This window comes from Tachypleus tridentatus, chromosome 7 (genome assembly GCF_004210375.1).
Source record: "Tachypleus tridentatus isolate NWPU-2018 chromosome 7, ASM421037v1, whole genome shotgun sequence".
Lineage (NCBI taxonomy): Eukaryota > Metazoa > Arthropoda > Merostomata > Xiphosura > Limulidae > Tachypleus > Tachypleus tridentatus.
The window spans coordinates 119,974,884-119,982,363 of record NC_134831.1 but is presented as its reverse complement, the minus strand read 5'-3'; the positions used below and the strand labels follow the sequence as shown (position 1 = coordinate 119,982,363).

Sequence of the window (7,480 nt, the reverse complement as noted above, 5' to 3'; positions counted from 1 at the left end):
AAACATGGCATCCATTTAAGATTTTGTTTTAAATACTACGAGTTTACGATTTTGTTTTTAAAATTTGATTTGAAATTTAGATTCGCTTCAGTAGTTGACGTTAGGATATCGTAACTCACATTAGTGTCTTTAAGTGGCACAGAGGAATGTTTGCGAACTTATAACGATACCCGTGGCGAGTGGAACACAGCATTGTATAGCATTGTGTTTAACTCCAAAACAAACAGACCTAAAACAGCGCTTGAACTCGCTTGAATATACAACAAAAACATATTGCTAGTCTAGGCCTAATTTCTACAATGAAAATATCTTTAACTTCTGGCGAACTTCAGCTCTTGTATAATCTAATGCTCTACAATATCTATCTTTTGTCACGCACTGACGTCATAGCAACTTGTTACGTAATTTAAGTAGTTTGGATCCTGTCAATGAGAAGCGAGTAGTCTACGATTTTAAAATTTGTTATAATAATACTTATTTCTACCTCTCCTGAACATGCAAACACTCTTTATTACAACGGATTTTTTTAAAAGCGAATGTAAATATACTTTAGTAGATATTTTATAACAATAGAATAAAAGCTTATCAAACATGTTAAAAAAGGTCTAACGTTAGGTCGTAAGATAACATTGTAACGTTGTTTATTTATCTTAGTAACTTCGATAAAGTTTAGTCCTAACTAAATTAAAGCAAACAAAGTACACAAATCACTGTATTACTTTCTCTTTTTGTCGACTATAGTTCGTACTTAATAAAGGCTTAACTAATATTAGGCCTAAAACAAGTTAACTTTGCGATTTCAGTTTCTGGATATAAGAATTCCTTGGTACTGTTACAGAAATCTCGATCTCGTACTGTTACAATAAAGATGTTAATTGACCGCAACTTTTTTCGAGTATCAATGCGCGAATTTCATAACACACCGCAAGCAAATTCATAACAAATATACTGCGTTTCGTTGAAACCCAACTGAGTAACTAACAAACATTAGAATTTGTCTCTTTACTGACGTATTCCTTCTTAATATTGATATAGATTTTGCTGATGTGAATGCAGTATACCAGAAAACTAATGTATCTGATGTTAATATTCTGAGTTTCACATGACGAAATTTGTTTTTACAGCTGCCATGGGGGGTTGACCTTCCTGACTATATCCTCCATTTCAAAGGGAACTGGCCTGACCTGTCCATCTTCCGTGATCGCATGCAACAGAGTGGGAAAAGGTAACTGAATCACATCTGCGTAGCTGCTTTTTTTATGTATACGTGTAATAAAAATATCACAAAGTTCATTTGAATTCAGTAGCCCTAAGGTGTTAGTTTAGAGTAGATATAACTCATATAAATTGTTTGTTTGTTTTTGAATTTCGCGCAAAGCTACTCGAGGGTTATCTGTGCTAGCCGTCCTTAATTTAGCAGTGTAAGACTAGAGGGAAGGCAGCTAGTCATCACCACCCACCGACAACTCTTGGGCTACTCTTTTACCAACGAATAGTGGGATTGACAGTCACATTATAACGCCCTACGGCTGAAAGGGCGAGCATGTTTGGCGCAACGGGGATGCGAACCCGCGACCCTCAGATTACGAGTCGCACGCCTTAACTCATGTAAAGGTCACGATCAGTTTATTATGTATTGTAAAACAATATTAACTGGAAGTTGTACGAAGTATCTAGTGGACTTATTCGATATTTTCTGTAGTACCTTAACAATGTGCGCCGGGCGTAGCTCAAAAAACCTTTGGTCTGCGTTCCGTCACCGCAAAATCATAAACATAAAATTTGCATTTAGCACTTTTGGTCCATGGATGTGTTATAAGAGTTACAGTCAAATTTCACAATTCAATTAGAGTAGCCAAAGATTTAGCCATGACCGTTGTTGGTTAACAGTTCTCCCTCTAGTTACCCCCCCCATACATAGTGACACAGCGGACTTACAACACTGGGAACAGGGTTTCGATACCCGTAGTGGGTGGTGCACGGATAGCCTATTGTGTAGCTTTGTGCTTAACTTCAAACAAGCAAACAAATCCCTCCAATGCATCAGTTCAAAATTATTAGAAGGAAAAGCAGGTAATTAACTTTATTTAAAGTTTAAAATCAGAATAGTTTTGAAACTCACTTAGTTATCTCCTTATTCACAAAAAAAAAACCAAAAAAAAACACGTGGTATTTAAACCTGCCATAAACTTATCAAAACAAAAATGCAACATCTGAGTCCAACACGAACACGATACCAAAATCCACATACAAGAACTCGGATTCATTTACGTTTTACAAGTTTATAGCTCGACAGTTCGTCGTGATACATTGAAGAAAATTATTCAAAGTGGTTCTCTTAAAAGTAATAAAAATAACTGTTTTTCTTTCAACAGAAACAGAGAATACGTTTTTTACAGTATAGTGAGTAATAACGTGAAATGTTTGGCATTTTCGAGCAAAACAATAGACTTAATTAAGGATTTTTTGCTATTGATAAAACTCAGAAGTTTGGCTGGAGTAACTCGAGTACGATAATAATCGAGAATGGAAATGACATGATGTTCTAGATACGCGTCGAACAGAAACGGGCAAACGGTAGTGGTTGATCGAACAATTCCGGGTGTAAATAAGCGAATGTTGTGTGAACCAGCGTCTCCTATTATGCTGGCTCGATTTATTACGCAATTTACACCTTTTACCTAGCAGAAAAAGAGTAGATAAATGTAATTCGCGCCTGTTTGTTAAGTCTGCACGAAGCAGTAATTCTTGGTAAAAGTCCCATTTAACTTAGTCGATCGGATCTGGTTAAAGCACAAGTTTCTTTAGTAAATCGATATGTCGTCTTGTTTATTGGCGTCTTAACACTTAAGGTTTAACAGCGAACTTATACAAGACCGTTTTAACGATTAACTGGAAGTTTCTGTTTAGAATCGTTTGTGAAATTACAAAAACAATAAAAACAACTACAAAAGTCTGTTTAGTTTAACACAAATGTTATCTGGACTAGCCACTCCGAATTTCAAAGAAACAAAGCAGTTATTTAACAACACTAACCGCCAACTCTTGGACTCCTCTCTTCAAACCAAATAGTGGGGCTTTATTGTCAAGTTCTCCAAACTATGAAAATCGTTTCATTTTTATTTTTTATTAGTAGAGGGGGTTTGGAGGGAAGGCAGTTAGTCATCAACACCCACCGCCAACTCTCGGGTTACTCGTTTACCAACGAATAGTGAGAATGACCGTTATATTATAACGCCCTTATAGGATTAGCTTAGCTCAAAACAGTTACGACTAAATAATATTTTTTTATCTAATTCAATAAGTTTCATCATTCGAGCTGAGGAAAGCTGAGCAGTTCCAGTTAAGATAATCTGAAAATATTCAAGAAATTAGTTAAACCTGTGTTAAACCTTGGAGAAAGTTTGTAACGAGATAGCTGGTGAGAGTTCATACGTGTTTAGTGCTGTTAAAACTGGTGCTGACCCTCTTTGAAAGCAAGAGCCATTTTGGCAGACTGTATGTGTATTTCTTTAAACAAAGCTGTTAAACTTTGCACCTGTCTATCAATCAACATTTGTTATACAGTGTTCCTGTAGCATCAGGTTATTATTATATTGGCAACAACGTATTGTGTATTATTCCCGACATTAAATTCGCTTTCTATGTTGTCTAAAAACTAATCGTGTTTTCGTTATCAGTTTTTTATTTGTATTTTTACCGGACATAGAATTATGTGTTGAGGCTGATGTGAGAAGCACAAGTTATGGTTCTGCCCCAACTCATATATTTGAGTGAATTTCGATATATCATTATTTAGTCTTGATAAAACAGATTGTAAATTAAAACAAACAGCCTTACTCAAGAGGAACGGTTATAGGAATATATGTATAAAGTATGCGTTTGAAGTTCCTGCTCCGAAAGCCTGAAGCCTGATCGTATAAAACAAGTTTCAGTTTAGGAACTTTGAAGTGGCGAAAATAATTGCCAAGAGAAACTTCCAGAACCATCATTAAGACAGCGAAGTGTTCGTGAATGAAGATAAAGTTATTATTTCCGAATGTTCTTTAAGGTGAAGCCTTTTGAAAGCGTGATATTAGATTATTAACGCATTGCTTTTCTTATCTATTTTTCGTTCCAGAAGGGGGCACCAGTGTATTGATAACTTACATTCTTTCTTATATACTTTCGTGCCTTGGTTTTTACTAGTATGCAACATAAACAACAAACGAAACGCTCATTCTGATAAAATGAACCTAAAAATCAGTAAGTGGCCCATGATGTACCTTTAGGCTTAACAACAACAACATCATATATGGACTTACTTTAAAAGTTATTTACTGGATTCAAAACATTTCATGGTTACATTACTGTGTCACAGCTTTTTGTGAGATTTTTATTATTATTTATTTATTTCTAGATAATTCCAACTCTACAGGAAGTCGGACGTGACGTCAGAGTGAACCAAGGAACTTTGTTGGGTCAAGTTTTCGATGTTTTTTCTTATGTTTTTTCCACAGCCAAAATTTTTGCTTACTCGTTTAAATTATTTTAAACTACAAGTTGTCAAGCCTGATATATAAAAATAAATACCTTTGTTATTTATATTTTGTTTAGGAGCAAAGTAGCTTGTAAAATTCATTTTTTTTCTTACACAATGACATTTCTACATATATATATATATATATGTGTATAAACCATTTAATAATAATTTCTTTAGAAGATTCCTATATATCCAAGATATAAAAACAGCCATTAGCTAGCCCTGCTTATTTATGTAGGTTTAACCGTATTTAAAACTTAATATTGTTTGAATATAATCATGATTTTTTGTCAACAAAATATATGAACAGATAAATAATCGAACTTTGTCATTATTTACAATCATCCGATGTGTAGAATGCCAAAGTTTTAATAAATAATTCGTATTTACCATTTGCAGTGTGAACAACCAACTTTTGTGCGTATTCCACTTTTAGAATAATCAAACGAGTTCAGCTAAAAGTTTAAAACGTGAGTTAGTTTCTCATAATTCACACTTAATCAGAATTAAACCAGAGGTCTATGTATTAAATTCATTCTCTTACACCTTGTACTCTTGTTATCAATACTATGTAAAAACCCTGACTGTCATCTCTCACGTGAACAGGATACAATAGAAAACAAACCAATAAAATCAAGAGAAAGACTGACTGTCATCTCTCAGGTGAACAGGATACAATAGAAAACGAACCAATAAAATGAACAGAAGAATTAACTGTCATCTCTCACGTGAACAGGATACAATAGAAAACAAGTCAATAAAATGAACAGAAGGATTAACTGTCATCTCTCACGTAAACAGGATACAATAGAAAACAAGCCAATAAAATGAACAGAAGGATCAACTGTCATCTCTCACGTGAACAGGATACAATATAAAACAAACCAATAAAATCAAGAGAAAGACTGACTGTCATCTCTCACGTGAACAGGATACAATAGAAAACAAGCCAATAAAATGAACAGAAGGATTAACTGTCATCTCTCACGTGAACAGGATACAATAGAAAACAAGCCAATAAAATGAACAGAAGGATTAACTGTCATCTCTCACGTGAACAGGATACAATATAAAACAAACCAATAAAATCAAGAGAAAGACTGACTGTCATCTCTCAGGTGAACAGGATACAATGGAAAACAAACCAATAAAATCAACAGAAGAACTAACTGTCATCTTTCACGTGAACAGAATACAATGGAAAACTAACCAATAAAATGAACAGAAGGACTAACTGTCATCTCTCACGTGAACAGGATACAATAGAAAACAAGCCAATAAAATGAACAGAAGGATTAACTGTCATCTCTCACCTGAACAGGATACAATATAAAACAAACCAATAAAATCAAGAGAAAGACTGACTGTCATCTCTCAGGTGAACAGGATACAATCGAAAACAAACCAATAAACACCAAGAGAAAGACTGATTTTGTGTTTCTTCTGATAACACCGGTCTGCGATGGTTTTATTGTTTTCCAATTTTTAAATGTATACGTAAATTTCTGAACGCTGAATCCGTAAATGGTATCCATTTTTTTTCAATCACGTCCGGATTTTTCATAATAAATCACATATACTTTTACATAAGTTAATCATTTTCATTGACATCGGGTCACACTTTGCTGTGCTTAAATGTTGGCAACCATCGGCTATAGATTTCTCTAGACCAATTGCGACATGAAAAATCTTACCGATTGTTCTAAAATCAAACATAACAAACAAAATAATAATAAAACTTTTCATTTTGGTAATCGAAATAATAATAGTTTGGTTTAAGCAAATGTTGTATTTTCCCCGAATTGTAAACAAATCCTGACGTCGTAGGAAAAACAAATAATGTTATTTTCGAGACTTGCGGGGTTGATTTATGGAAAATCCCTTATTAAGACCAGAGCAAAGTGTATGAACTTGAAAGTCACAGGTCTGTGATTTTTATTGTATTTTACATAGAAGAAGATAATTATAATATAATATACATTCACTTCTACATTATTTTCACCACCCACCGCCAACTCTTGGGCTACTCTTTTACCAACGAAAAGTGGGATTGACCATCACATTACAACGCCCCTACGGCTGAAAGGGAAACATGGGTGTGGGACGGGAATCGAACCCGCGACCATCCGATCACAAGTCAAGTGCCTTAACCACCTGCCTATGACGGATCGGTCATTTTAGTAAAACTACAGATATAATTAGATCATCATTGAATGTAATCGTCTCTTTATTGTCATAAAATACCAACCGAATATAAATACTTAATCTGATGTCTTAAATAAATAATTAAGTACATGTTTCATTAATAAAACAGTAATAATCGTTATTTAAAATTAATTTATAATGCAAACGACGTAAATAGATATTATAATTCAAATTATTCACTTTTGAAAGAACAACAAAAAAGTTTATTCTCTGGTTGGCCAACATTAAATTTGCGGATTTACAACGTAAAGTCTAGGTTTCGATTCTTCGTCGTAGACGCAGCAGTTAATCTTGTGTGGCTTTCTTGGTGACGAGAAACCCACTTGGAATAAAAAATGTATTTCAGAACAGTTAGTATGAATATTAACACTTTTATTGATAAGCAGGAAACGTTGTTTTCTCCTATAGCCAGGTGGTTAAGGCGTGCAACTCGTAATCTGAGGGTTTCGGGTTCGCATCCCCGTCGCGCCAAACATGCTCGCCCTTCCAGCCGTGGGGGCGTATAATGTGACGGTCAATCCTACTTTTCGTTGGTAAAAGAGTAGCCCAAGAGTTGGTGGTGGGTGGTGATGACTAGCTGCCTTCCCTCTAGTCTTACACTGCTAAATTAGGGACGGCTAGCACAGATAGCCCTCGAGTAGCTTTGTGCGAAATTCCAAAAAAAACACAAAAAACTGTAATAATTCTTTGTTTCTCGAGCAGCGCTCCTTACTGACGTGATGTACCTTAATTAAACGGAACAATTCGTTATCT

At 34.8% G+C, this 7,480-nt stretch overlaps 1 long non-coding RNA gene and 1 pseudogene across 2 annotated transcripts in view; both read left to right on the top strand.

Annotated features, from left to right (window-relative positions):
• Nucleotides 1-7,480, top strand: part of LOC143256491 (paired box protein Pax-6-like) — a 327,851-nt pseudogene that overhangs the window by 140,944 nt on the left and 179,427 nt on the right. The gene's annotated exons all lie outside the window — the stretch shown is intronic.
• LOC143256492 (uncharacterized) lies at nt 793-4,914 on the top strand. The gene is made up of 2 exons (XR_013031385.1): nt 793-1,225; nt 4,400-4,914. It is a non-coding gene; the product is annotated as an uncharacterized LOC143256492 (long non-coding RNA).